Below are 14,822 nucleotides of genomic sequence, written 5' to 3' on the forward strand. Positions count from 1 at the left end.
GCTTCTCCTTCTCCCTCTGCCCCTCCCTTGGCTTTTTGTGTTCTCCCAGTCATTCAAATCAATAAATCTTAAAAAAGAAATAAATCCACGTTATGAAGGCACAAGAGTAAATGTTGGCTGTAATAATGCAAGTGTTAAATTTAAGAGCCCTTTATTAGTCAAGAAACATGAACGACTGAAGTCCGAGATGTGTCAACTTCTTAAATCTTATTCTCTGCCATTTGAGGCTGACTTATCCCGGCCGTCATGGGCCAGGGCATTTCTTAGTATGCATTGAACTCATGCCAAACTATTGTTTCACACTGTTATTGTCTAAAAGACAACGTGTACTAGAAACGTGAAACAGGAAACGTCCATCTGAACTTATTACGGTAGAAGAAATTTTCCAGAGTCCATATGCTGATGTAATTATTTTCAGTTTTATTTATTTATTTTTTAAAATTATTTAGTGACTAGGTCTTTGGAACAATTGTCTTTGCTGTTATGAACAGAGTGTCTAGCTTGCTATCTGTCTAGAAGAATAGAGCCCTGAAATTACCACAATAGGGTTTTACATTGTTTTTGGACTAAGTTTTAAGGATTTTTATTTGCTCATTTGGGGTGTGTGTGTGTGCGTGAAGCACATATGTATTTGAACGTCTTAATCTCGATTTTCTTCGGTGGGTCCTTAATTCATTTTACGTTGAATTTTTTTTGCATCTTCAGAGTGTATGGCACATGCCCTATTCCCTTCTGTTCCAGTACTATGTTTTGTACAGTTTCCTGTAAATAGCAGTAGACACTGGCGGGTTGGCTCAGTGTTCTTGCAGTATTTACAGCGGACATTTCTCGGCATAATGAATCTCTTTTTAAAATGTTGGTCCCATTCTCATCAGCACCGACCCAGTGCCTTGAGATGAATCGAAATGCTGAAGGGGTGAGGATCAAAGCTGCATCTGGGTCTACGGATGAGGCGAGAGGGAAAAAGCCCCCACAAATCTCGTACTTTTTTCTCCCGAGCAGTGAAAAGCAATAAGCTGTACTCTAGAAAAGAAAGGAAACAGGAATTACGAGCCGTTTCCCTACAGGGTACACTGTCTTCGGTTTAGAGCAAAGCAGAAGCTGGCTGGTTTTTGAGTTCTGTAGCATATTGCAGTAAGGGTTGGATTTAGGAGCATCGAGAAGCAGAGGTCTTAATTCAGGTATGACTGTGTTTTTTCTTTCTCTCTTTCACTTAATTTAAGTAAGCGTATATTGTTTTATATTTGTTTGAGTGCGTGATCTGTTTTCATCCCGTATGTACCTGATAAACTCCATTTCATCCCATATGTTCAGTTCTTTCTCTTCCAAGTTTATAGAATCCCAGAAATCCTTTTCTCCAGAGAAAATGCTATCATTAGTACCATTAATTCTAATGTCGATTTGAACTTCTTTATTCCAGCACACTCTGCAGCATGAAATCTTGAAGAGTAGCTGTAGAGAATGAATGATTGGTGCTCAGCCAAGCTTTGCTTAGGTCTTTCCACCACCAAAACAATTAGGTGAAAAGGGGAAAATTCAATTGGCTATTGTTTTATCTGCCTGGTCCCAAACAGCCTATACGAATATTTTGGGAAACTTTTTGTACACTGGCAGTTGTATTTTCCTCATGTGGCAAAAAGGATTCAGAGCAAAAGTTTCATTTCTTAAGAAATAGCCATTTCAGAAACAAATGAGGTCAATGAGCTTCTTGTTTTAGGAAAGGGGGTAGTTGGGACGTTGGAGTGAGAGGAAGTCCTGTGTCAGAGGGCTCTATGCACACTTTCCTGAAATACCTCAGCTATGTGTAAATGTAATCTGTTATTTTAACTATTCCTAATAGTTGCGTTTTGTCCTTTCTCACATTAAATTATAAAATCGATAACATAAATATGGTGGATCTTTATTTTTTCAAGGATTCCTTTCCTACCTCCCCTAGTCTCTAACAGGTCGCCTTTCATCCTTTCCAAAGACTTCAGAAGCTAATCAGTTTATTGTTAAAAAAATAAACACACTTTAGGAGACTACTGACCATTAGTCAGAGGGAAGGCCCTGAGTCACCCAAGTTTCTGCAGCTGGCAAAAAGGTATGAAAAAGCTCCTGGCCAGATCTGTATGTGCTGGAGCATCTGCATACGTCGGGGAAACACGTTCATGGCTCCCAGTGAAGAAAGGAAATGGTAAATGTAATGCAGTGGGCTTCTGTGCCTCAAGTGAAGCTTCATATTCAAAGGATATAGGAACTTAATTTTTCCAGGGGAGGGGGGTGGGGGATGGGGCACTAAGGAGGGCACGTGATGGAGTGAGCACTGGGTGTTCTGTGCAGCTGATGCATCTCTGAACTCTACCTCTGATACATTTTATGTATCATACATACATAATAATACATTGTATGTTAATTAATAGAATTTAAATAAAAATAAATTTTAAAACATTTTTTTCCTTCTCCTCCTCTAGCTAAGTATTTCAGTTTTGTATTGAAATGTTCCCTAGATTCACAAAATACTTAAAAGACTCCATAAAGAAGAAAGACTCAGGAATCAGAGGACAGTCACCTAACCTAACTTCTTTGGGAAGTATTCAGGAAAGCAGCCTCCCTCCAAAGCCCATGGTTAAATGAATCAGCGCTGCTTTCTCAGCGTGTTTTGAATTCCCACTGAATGCAGTGAGTACAGGAATCCTGAGCAGCAAACATTTAAGGATTTTGTCAGGGCAGGCACTGATCCTAAAGTTCTCACCTCTAACAGGGTCAGGCAGATTGCCTTGGTAAATTGTAAAGTGGGCTTTTGAAGACAAAACTGCAACTTAAATGTTCACATATGTACCAATTGCTTGAATATTTTCAGAGAAAAAAAAATGAATGTCACTTATTTTTCATTATAAGGTGTGATGACTATACCAAAACCCACAAAATGTGAAAGAGTAAAGAAAAGCTGTCAGGTGACAACCAATTGTTTTTATTCCAGAGATATAGGTAAGAAATATGAATGAATAGATAGATAGATGATCGATAGACAGACAGACAGACAGACAGATATGGAAGGCTACAGAAGAAACTAGAAACTGGTTGTCTTTGAGGAAAAGAGTTGAGGGCCTAGCAGTCAGATATAATGCACAGTTTATAAAATTGTAATATTTTAATTTCTTTCCTTGTACATATACAGCTTTTTTAAAAGAATGAGAAGTGCTTTAGAAATGCAAATATTTTCACCGTGAAGTCTTTATTCCCATAATACTAAAAGTAAATGCCTGGCCAATAGATTCTGTGCTGTTACCATGACATCCCCTGATTTTCTTTACCTGATAACACCAGCTTGTGTTTCTAAAACTCTTTAAAACTCCCAAAATGATTTCACCTATATTACCTAATTTGTAAGATCACTTTCTTATTTATTATTATTTGTTACTTAGCTCTTCAAGTTTTCTTCTCTTAATATGTGATCATCATATTGAATTGCAATGGTCTTGTTCCCCTGTACCACACACAAAAACCATGAAGATATTTTCTTCAGTAGTTTCTAATCAAGGTCTATTTGATACTTTAATGCTTTCTTCTATCAGTCCTGGATGAAGCTATAACAGAATTATAAAGCTCAGGCTGTCAGAATAGAGACCATCAGGATACGGTTTTTCTTGAGAGCTATGTGGCATTCTATTACGATTCAGTTTGATGTTACCTTTGTCTTATCCCACTGGGCCCAAGCCAGAGTGTTCAAGAGTGGACCCTAAGGGTAAATGAAAATAGTAGTCAAAATTAAATGGAGGGGGGTGCCTGGGTGGCTCAGTGGGTGAAAGCCTCTGCCTTCAGCTCAGGTCATGATCTCAGGGTCCTGGGATCAAGCCCCGCATCGGGCTCTCTGCTCAGCGGGGAGCCTGCTTCCTCCTCTCTCTCTGCCTGCCTTTCTGCTAACATGTGATCTCTGTCTGTCAAATAAATAAATAAAATCTTTTAAAAAAAATTAAATGGAGGGTGTGGCAAGGGAGTGAGCCTATAGGGTATTATGAAATTTGTCTGTCCCAAAATCTTTCTCTGCAGAGGGGGTAAATACCACTGCTTTTCATACAAATAGATGATTAGGTAAGGGAAAAAAAGCTATTCTCTTTCCTTGTATTTGCTTTATTAGGTTTACAGACATACCTTAGTCCTCTTTTTTTCCATTAATGCTCATCAGGCTCAATCTCTTTCCAAGTGCTGTTCTGTTTAGCAATATTGTTGCAATTGGCTTATCCAGCCATTTTATACTGAAAAGGGTGACGCAGATGGTGGGTGACCCGCTGTGAGGGGGCTGATGGCTCCCCTGATGAACATCCCTGTTCAGTTCTTTCAGAGATTCTCCTGCCTGCCAGCGATTAAGAATACCTTGAATAACAAAGAGGGAGACCCTTGTCTACTGTTCTGCATTCTTTCTTCTGTTAAAAAAAAGACATCATAGGTCCAGAATGAAGTTACTTGTACTAAGCCCATGTCCCCAAACCAAGACTTACTACCTATATTAATTACAGTTTCAACCTCTCCCAGGAATGGAAATTTAGGCCAGTCAACCTGGAATTACCTGGTCAATGCTAGTGAGGTCATTGTCTGATAGGCCTCTCTGACTTCCCCTGAGGAAAGTGAGACTTTGCCTGAAGCAATCCACTCTTTGCTAGAAGTTTTCTTGTCCTGCCTCTTTCTGCCTATAATCATCTTCCACTTTGTATAGCTCTTTAGAGCTCCTTTAGAAAAAAAAAAAATTACATATGTATTTGAGAGAGAGAGAGCATGGAAGGAGAGGGAAGGGAATCTTAAGCAGACCTCGCCTGAGCCTGAGGCCTGAAAAGGGGTGTGATTGCACAGCCCTAAGATCAGGACCTGAGTTGAAACCAAGAGACCATCGCTTAACCAACCGAGTCACCCAGACACCCCATAAGAACTTATTGGTGTGGGTTTTTTTTTTTTTTTTAAGACTTTTTATCTTTTTATTTGAGAGAGAGAGAGCAGGAGTGGCCTGGAGGAGCAAAGGGAGACGATCAGCAGGGTCCCTGCTGAGCAGAGAGCCAGATGTGGGATTCGATCGCAGGACCCTGAGATCATGACCTGAGCCAAAGTCAGACCCTTAACCAACCGAGCTACCCAGGTGCCCCTCAGAGTTCCTTTTTATTTGCTAGATGGTATGCTACCTCATTCATGAATTGTTGAACAAAACCACTAAGATCTTTAAAATTTATTTGGTTGAATTTTGTTCTCTTGCTTCTACAGGGGCACTTCCAGACTATTCTCAAAGAGTGGCCAACATGAAATGGTAATGTAATCCACAACCTGTCACTCTTCTCCTCGAAACTCTCCAATGGCTTCCCACTTCATGTAGAGTGGAAGCCAGACAGGCCCGGCATCCTCTCCTATATACTCTGACTTCTCCGTTCTGCCCCAGCCACACCACCCCCGTCGCTTTTGTCTGAAAGTGCTAGACACACTCTCACGTGGTGGTTTGGCTCTTGTTTCCCTCCCCAGAATGCTCTCCCATGGATATCCACATATCAGTCTCTCATCTCCTTCAAGATTTTGTTCAAATGCTCATTGTCGGTGTGGTTCTTCTGACCAACCCAGTGAAATCTACAGTCTCCCTTTGCTTTGTACCTTTGGTCCCTTCGTGCTCTAGTTTTCTTCATGGTACTTCCACCATCTGGTTTCTTATATATTTTGCTTATTTCTTTTATTTCTTCTCTCTCTTCTCCGCATAAATGTACTCCTTGATATTGGGGATTTTTGTATGACTCGTTCCCTCCTGTGTTCCTGCATGGTGCCTGACACTTGGCAGGTGCTACTATATAAAGACTCAACCACTACTTACTAAATATTCGTTTGAGGGAATGCACGAAAGCATTGCAGAAAATGCATTTCCTGTCAGATATGGTCTGGAAAGCACATGTGGCAAGCAGCAAGGAATCTGAATTTCGGTTTGACTGGGTCTCCTAGAAGCTGGGTCTTCTATGCAGTTCCACCTCTGAGCCTTATTTTCCTAATTTTTAAAAAACCTATCTTGCGGGGAGGAGTCAAGATGGCCGAGAAGTAGCAGGCTGAGTCTACTTCAGGTAGCAGGAGATCAGCTAGATAGCTTATCTAAAGATTGCAAACACCTCCAAATCCAACGGCAGATCGAAGAGAAGAACGGCAATTCTAGTAACAGGAAATCAACCACTGTCTGAAAGGTAGGACTGACGGAGAAGTGAATCCAAAGCGACAGGAAGATAGACCCTGGGGGGAGGGTCCGGCTCCCGGCAAGCATTGGAGCAACGGAGCATAAAATCAGGACTTTTTAAAGTCTCTTCCGCTGAGGGACATCGCTCCAGAGGCTAAACTGGGGTGAAGCCCATGTGGGGTCAGCATGGCCTCAGGTCCCGCAGGGTCACAGAAGGATCGGGGGTGTCTGAGTGTCGCAGAACTTGAAGGTATCAGAATGGGGAAGCTGGCTACAGAGACAGAGCCGAAGAGTGAGCTCTTAGCTCGGGGTTACCTTGAACTGGTCGCAGGCTCGGTGAGCTCGGAGCGTGGCCAGAGGCCACGGAGACGGGAGTAATTGGGCGCTGTTCTCTGAGGGCGCACTGAGGAGTGGGGCCCCGGGCTCTCGGCTCCTCCGGGCTGGAGATCAGGAGGCCGCCATTTTCATTCCCATCCTCCAGAACTCTACAGAAAGCGTTCAGGGGACAAAAGCTCCTGAAAGCAAACCCGAGCTGATTACTCAGCTTGGCCCCTGGTAAGGACAGTGCAATTCCGTCTGAGGCAAAGACACTTGAGTATCACTACAACAGGCCCCTCCCCCAGAAATCAACAAGAAATCCAGCCAGACTAAGTTTACCTACCAAGGAGTGCAGTTTCAATACCAAGGAGAGCAGCGGAATTAAAGAGGAGGTGAAAGCAAAGCACAGAACTCATGGCTTTCTTCCTGTGATTCTTTAGTCTTGTTGTTAATTTAATTTTTTTTCTTTTTCAATTTTTTTCTCTTCTTCTGCTAAATTTTTTTAACTTTTACCCTTTTCTTTTTTAACGTTTTTAATTAGTTTATCTAATATATATATTATATTTTTTCTTTATTCATTTTCTTTATTTTAATTGTTTCTTTCTTTCTTTTTTTTTTTTTCTGAACCTCTTTTTATCCCCTTTCTCCCTGCCATGATTTGGGATCTCTTCAGGTTTGGTTAAAGCATATTTTCCTAGGGTCTTTGCCACCCTTTTAGTATTTTACTTGCTCCTTCATATACTCTTATCTGGACAAAATGACAAGGCAGAAAAATTCACCACAAAAAAAGAACAAGAGGCAGTACCAAAGGCTAGGGGCCGAATCAATACAGACATTGGTAATATGTCAGATCTAGAGTTCAGAATGACGATTCTCAAGGTTCTAGCTGGACTCAAAAAAAGCATGGAAGATACTAGAGAAACCCTCTTGGGAGATATAAAAGCCCTCTCTGGAGAAATAAAAGAACTAAAATCTAACCAAGTTGAAATAAAAAAAGCTATTAATGAGGTTCAATAAAAAATGGAGGCTCTCACTGCTAGGATAAATGAGGTAGAAGAAAGAATTAGCGATATAGAAGACCAAATGACAGAGAATAAAGAAGCTGAGCAAAAGAGGGACAAACAGCTACTGGACCATGAGGGGAGAATTTGAGAGATAAGTGACACCATAAGATGAAACAACATTAGAATAATTGGGATTCCAGAAGAAGAAGAAAGAGAGAGGGGAGCAGAAGGTATATTGGAGAGAATTTCCCTAATATGGCAAAGAGAACAAGCATCAACATCCAGGAGGTGCAGAGAAACCCCCTCAAAAATCAATAAGAGTAGGTCCACACCCTGTCACCTAATAGTAAAATTTACAAGTCTTAGTGACAAAGAGAAAATCCTGAAAGCAGCCCGGGAAAAGAAGTTTGTAACATACAATGGTAAAAATATTAGATTGGAAGCTGACTTATCCACAGAGACCTGGCAGGCCAGAAAGAGCTGGCATGATATATTCAGAGCACTAAATGAGAAAAACATGCAGCCAAGAATACTATATCCAGCTAGGCTATCATTGAAAATAGAAAGAGAGATAAAAAGCTTCCAGGACAAACAAAAACTGAAAGAATTTGCAAAACACCAAACCAGCCCTACAGGAAATATTGAAAGGGGTCCTCTAAGCAAAGAGAGAGCCTACAGGTAGTACATCAGAAAGGAACAGAGACAATATACAGTAGCAGTCACCTTACAGGCAATAAAATGGCACTAAATTCATATCTCTCAATAGTTACCTTGAATGTTAATGGGCTAAATGCCCCAATCAAAAGACACAGGGTATCAGAATGGATAAAAAAACAAAACCCATCCATATGTTGCCTACAAGAAACTCATTTTAGACCTGAAGACACCTCCAGATTTAAAGTGAGGGGGTGGAAAAGAATTTACCATGCTAATGGACATCAGAAGAAAGCAGGAGTGGCAAACCTTATATCAGATCCATTAGATTTTAGGCCAAAAACTATAATAAGAGATGAGGAAGGACACTATATCATACTCAAAGGATCTTTCCAAAAAGAAGATCTAACAATTTTAAATATCTATGCCCCCAATGTGGGAGCAGCCAACTATATAAACCAATTAATAACAAAATCAAAGAAACACACAACAATAATACAATAATAGTAGGGACTTTAACACTACCCTCACTGAAATGGACAGATCATCCAAGCAAAAGATCAACAAGGAAATAAAGGCCTTAAATGACACACTGGACCAGATGGACATCACAGATATATTCAGAACATTTCATCCCAAAGCAACAGAATACACATTCTTCTCTAGTGCACATGGAACATTCTCCAGAATAGATCACATCCTCGGTCCTAAATCAGGCCTCAACTGGTATCAAAAGATTGGGATCATTCCCTGCATATTTTCAGACCACAATGCTCTGAAGCTAGAACTCAATCACAAGAGGAAATTTGGAAAGAACTCAAATACACAGAGACTAAACAGCATCCTTCTAAAGAATGAATGGGTCAACCGGGAAATTAAAGAAGAATTGAAAAAATTCATGGAAACAAATGATAATGAAAACACAACGGTTCAAAATCTGTGGGACACAACAAAGGCAGTCCTGACAGGAAAATAACATAGTGGTATAAGCCTTTCTCAAGAAACAAGAAAGGTCTCAAGTACACAACCTAACCCTACACCTAAAGGAGCTGGAGAAAGAACAAGAAAGAAACCCTAAACCCATCAGGAGAAGAGAAATCATAAAGATCAGAGCAGAAATCAATGAAAAAGAAACAACAACAACAAAAAAACAATAGAACAAATCAACGAAACTAGGAGATGATTCTTTGAAAGAATTAATAAGATTGATAAAACCCCTGGCCGGACTTATCAAAAAGAAAAGAGAAAGGACCCAAATAAATAAAATCATGAATGAAAGAGGAGAGATCACAACTACCACCAAAGAAATACAAACAATTATAAGAACATACTATTAGTTCTTTTTTTTTTTTTTTAAAGATTTTATTTATTTATTTGACAGAGATCACAAGCAGGCAGAGAGGCAGGTAGAGAGAGAGGAGGAAGCAGGACCCTGCTGAGCAGAGAGCCCGATGCGGGGCTCGATCCCAGGACTCTGAGGTCATGACTCGAGCCGAAGGCAGCGGCTTAACCCACTGAGCCACCCAGGCGCCCCAAACATACTATTAGTTTTTAAAGAAGAACTAATTCCTATTCTCCTGAAACTGTTCCAAAAAATAGAAATGGAAGGAAAACTTCCAAACTCATTGTATGAGGCCAGCATCACCTTGATCCCAAAACCAGACAAGGATCCCATCAAAAAAGAGAACTACAGTCCAATATCCTTGATGAACACAGATGTGAAAATTCTCACCAAAATACTAGCCAGTGGGATTCAACAGTACATTAAAAGGATTATTCACCACGACCAAGTGGGATTTATTCCTGGGATGCAAGGTTGGTTCAACATCTGCAAATCAATCAATGTGATACAACACATTAATAAAAGAAAGAACAAGAACCATTTGATACTCTCAATAGATGCTGAAAAAGCATTTGACAAAGTACAGCAACCCTTCCTGAACAAAACTCTTCAAAGTGTAGGGATAGAGGGCACATACCTCAATATCATCAAAGCCATCTATGAAAAACCTGCCACAAATATCATTCTCAATGGAGAAGAACTGAAAGCTTTTCCGCTAAGATCAGGAACACAGCAGGGATGTTTATTATCACCACCGTTATTCAACATAGTATAGAAGTCCTAGCCTCAGCAATCAGACAACAAAAGGAAATTAAAGGCATCCAAATCGGCAAAGAAGAAGTCAAACTATCACTCTTTGCAGATGGTATGATACTATATGTGGAAAACCCAAAAGACTCCATTCCAAAACTGCTAGAACTTGTATAGGAATTCAGTAAAGTGTCAGGATATACAATGCACAGAAATCAGTTGCATTTCTCTACACCAACAAGAAGACAGAAGAAAGAGAAATTAAGGAGTCAATCCCATTTACAATTGCACTCAAAACCGTAAGATACCTAGGAATAAACCTAGCCAAAGAGGCAAAGAATCTATACTTAGAAAACTATAAAGTACTCATGAAAGAAATTGAGGAAGACACAACGAAATGGAAAAATGTTCCATGATCCTGAATTGGAAGAATAAATATTGTGAAAATGTCTATGCTACCTAAAGCAATCTACACATTTAATGCAATTCCTATCAAAGTACCATCTATCTTTTTCAAAGAAATGGAACAAATAATTCTAAAATTTATATGGAACCAGAAAAGATCTCGAATAGCCAAAGGAGTATTGAAAAAGAAAGCCAAAGTTGGTGGCATCAGAATTCCGGACTTCAAGCTCTATTACAAAGCTGTCATCATCAAGACAGCATGGTACTGGCACAAAAACAGACACATGGGTCAATGGAACAGAATAGAGAGCCCAGAAATAGACCCTTAACTCTATGGTCAACTAATCTTCGACAAAGCAGGAAAGAATGTCCAATGGAAAAAAGACAGCCTCTTCAATAAATGGTGTTGGGAAAATAGGACAGCCACATACAGAAAAATGAAATTGGACCATTTCCTTACAACACACATGAAAATAGACTCAAAATGGATCAAGGACCTCAATGTGAGAAAGGAATCCATCAAAATCCTTGAAGAGAATACAGGCAGCAACCTCTTCGACCTCAGCCGCAGCAACATCTTACTAGGAATGTCACCAAAGACAAGGGAAGCAAGGGCAAAAATGAACTATTGGGATTTTATCAAGATCAAAAGCTTTCGCACAGCAGAGGAAACAGTTAACAAAACCAAAAGACAACTGACAGAATGGGAGAAGATATTTGCAAATGACATATCAGATAAAGGGCTAGTGTCCAAAATCTATAAAGATCTTAGCAAACTCAACACCCAAAGAACAAATAATCCAATCAAGAAGTGGGCAGAAGACATGAACAGACATTTCTGCAAAGAAGACATCCATATGGCCAAAGGGCACATGAAAAAGTGCTCCATATCACTCGGCATCAGGGAAATACAAATCAAAACCACAATAAGATATCACCGCACACCAGTCAGAATGGCTAAAATGATCAAGTCAGGAAATGACAGATGCTGGCGAGGATGCGGAGAAAGGGGAACCCTCCTACACTGTTGGTGGGAATGCAAGCTGGTGCAACCACTCTGGAAAACAGCATGGAGGTTCCTCAAGATGTTGAAAATAGAGGTACCCTATGACCCAGCAATTGCACTACTGGGTATTTACCCTAAAGATACAAATGTTGTGATCTGAAGGGGCACGTGCACCTGAATGTTTATAGCAGCAATGTCTACAATATCCAAACTATGGAAAGAATCTAGATGTCCATCAACAGATGAATGGATAAAGAAGACATGGTATATATGGAATACCACATGGAATACATGGAGCAATGGAATACTATGCAGCCATCAAAAGAAATGAATCTTGCCATTTGTGATGACGTGGATGGAACTAGAGGGTATCATGCTTAGCGAAATAAGTCACGCGGAGAAAGACAACTATGGTATGATCTCCCTGATATGAGGAAGTGGAGATGCAACATGGGGGGTTAAGGGGGTAGGAGAAGAATAAGTGAAACATGATGGGATTGGGAGGGAGACAAAGCATAAGTGACTCTTAATGTCACAAAACAAACTGAGGGTTGCTGGGGGAAGGGGGGTTGGGAAAGTGGGGTGGGGTTATGGACATTGGGGAGGGTATGTGCTATGGTGAGTGCTGTGAAGTGTGTAAACCTGACGATTCACAGACCTGTACCCCTGGGGATAAAAATATATTATATGTTTATAAAAAATAAAAAATTAAAAAAAAACCTATCTTGCAGGACTATTACAGTCTTCAAAAACAAAGCTATTTCAGAGAGTACAGTCTGTGTTTGCACGAAGAAGGAATTTAATTTTTCCTTTTGCTCGCCTTCCCCTCCCCCATATACTCACAATCCAGGGTTGATATCAACCTTACCTTAGGAAAATTAGGTTCCATTTGGAACAGACTTTTTCTTTAATTGTCACTGAAATAAATTCCCAGTTAGGTGAACATCTTACCTAAGAGATGGGAGGCAGTTAAAGAGACTCTAATAGAATTTGGGTCCATCATCTTTTGGTGTGTAAGCAAATAATATGGGAAGCAGGCATCACATGCCTTCTTTCTGTCCCTGCCCACAGATTGGAGTTTGAGGTAAGGAACAAGAAATGAAACAGACTTTGCATTTTTTTATGTTTAGCCAAGCTCCTCTAGTTTGCATAGTCCTAATTCAAATGACCAACTTTGAGGTTTTAGTATTCTGTGCCTTTGCTTTGTCCCAACTAGGAAAAATGAATGCTGTTGTTTTGAATTCTGAATTTTATTTTTTATTTTTTTGAATTCTGAATTTTAAATACATTGCAGTGTAGAAACCCAGGAATGCCTTAAAGCTTTTAAATATTTTAGAGGTACATCCATGAAGTTGTTTTAGGGGTTTCTATGATTTTTTTAAAATAATTTTTGCATCCAATGAACTGATTAGACAATATAATAAAACCATATTGCTCAAATTTTCCTGACTTTTTTTCTAACAATTACTCTCAGGATTTCTGTTACGTGCTGGTCAATTTGAATAGATTCTCAACGAATACTTTTGATTGATTAATGTATAACTAACTTGTTCAGGGCCTGGATTTGCATTTTTTTAGTAAAGCCCCCTTGAAAAATAGTGCAAATAAGATTGGAAAAAAAGGAATGTTAAAAATACTCCAGAAAACAGACTTTAGAAATGGCTCCTCATACGTGAATATTTCACACTTTGAGATATTCTAAGCACAGGTGAAGAGGATTCTAGTTTTGGATCTGCTCTCCCTACACTTCAGCTCCGAGGGGCCCGTTTAACAAAAAGTTCTTGGTTCACCTGGATCATGTTGCTTTGTCTCTCCCTCTTGAGCTTGGGCCTTTGTCCTGTTTGCCCCTCCTACACTTTGACCATCCAGTTTGCAATCCTGATAAGGATTCCTAGAACTTGTGTTCTTTTTTTTTTTTTTTTTTTTGAAGATTTTATTTACTTAGTTGACAGAGATCACAAGTAGCAGAGAGGCAGGGAGAGAGGAAGGGAAGCAGGCTCCCCACTGCGCAGAGAGCCCAATGCAGAGCTTGATCCCAGGCTCCTGGGATCATGACCTGAGCTGAAGGCAGAGGCTTAACCCACTGAGCCACCCAGGTGCCCCACCAGTACTTGTACTCTTACCCAAGTTTGTGTGTCTCAGTTCTGGTCTATAGTGTGTGTGTGTGTATGTGTGTGTGTGTGTGTGTGTGTGTGTAAATAAATAAATAAATTTGTATCTATCCTATATGTGTGTGTCATATATATGTAATATCTGAGATAGAATGAGAGAGAAAATTTTTTTTTAATTTTTTTTTTTTTCTATTTGACAGAGAGAGATCACAAGCAGGCAGAGAGGCAGGCAGAGAGAGAGAGAGAGAGGAGGAAGCAGGCTCCCCGCTGAGCAGAGAGCCCGACGCGGGACTCAATCCCAGGACCCTGAGATCATGACCTGAGCCAAAGGCAGCGGCTTAACCCACTGAGCCACCCAGTCGCCCGACAGAGAAAATTTTTTCCAACAAAAAGTTCTTTAAGTTTTCAGGCATGAGAGTGAGATAATCAACTGTACGGTGGGGTAGGGGAGAGCCTGGCTGGGGCCAGAGAGACCCACTGAAGAGTAAGAAAGTATAAAAACTTTGAACTATGGCCTAGATATGGAAGGAATAATTGAGTGTTTAAATGAAGACATTACTATTTAATACATTGTTTGCAATATTTTTTCTATCAGTAGGAGAATTGAATAGACCAGACAATAATGTTTTCATTGTTAACCTTGTAACACAACAATAGGAAGTATCTGACAGTTTGTAACACAACAATAAAGTAAGAAAACTCAAAAGCAGTCTCTCAGAGTTCATTATTAGGCAATAATCTCTTCCTCAATTTCCCTCACAACTCTCTGGAACAATAACACAAAAGATCTTGTTATTTCATGGGTACTTATGAGCCAATTTATACATTCTCTCCACCAATGCACCTGCCCCCTGCCAGCCTGGGTTGGGTACCATACCTACACATTCCTATAGTACTCTGTTCTTGCCTTTATTCTAGAGCATAGCATGCCATTTTGCAGGTCCACAGTCCTTTATTTGAAGTTCTGAAAACCAGAAGTTTATTTTCTGATTAATGTCAAGTCTTATTTGGCAGCAAAATCTGATCTGCACTGACATGAAGCTATTTATAACGTTATGTT

The 14,822-nt window shown here is 40.0% G+C and overlaps 1 long non-coding RNA gene across 2 annotated transcripts; it reads left to right on the top strand.

Annotated features, from left to right (window-relative positions):
• The first annotated feature begins 486 nt into the window (after positions 1 to 486).
• On the top strand, positions 487 to 14,468 carry LOC131809786 (uncharacterized). Of its 2 annotated transcripts, XR_009345296.1 has the most exons (4): positions 487 to 916; positions 1,003 to 1,181; positions 5,233 to 5,275; positions 13,963 to 14,468. It is a non-coding gene; the product is annotated as an uncharacterized LOC131809786 (long non-coding RNA). The 2 variants fall into 2 exon arrangements; XR_009345295.1 differs by lacking the exon at positions 487 to 916 and having other exon boundaries at positions 961 to 1,181.
• Positions 14,469 to 14,822: the final 354 nt, after the last annotated feature.

The sequence above is a fragment of the Mustela lutreola genome, chromosome 10, assembly GCF_030435805.1.
Source record: "Mustela lutreola isolate mMusLut2 chromosome 10, mMusLut2.pri, whole genome shotgun sequence".
In the NCBI taxonomy this organism is placed as follows: Eukaryota; Metazoa; Chordata; class Mammalia; order Carnivora; family Mustelidae; genus Mustela; species Mustela lutreola.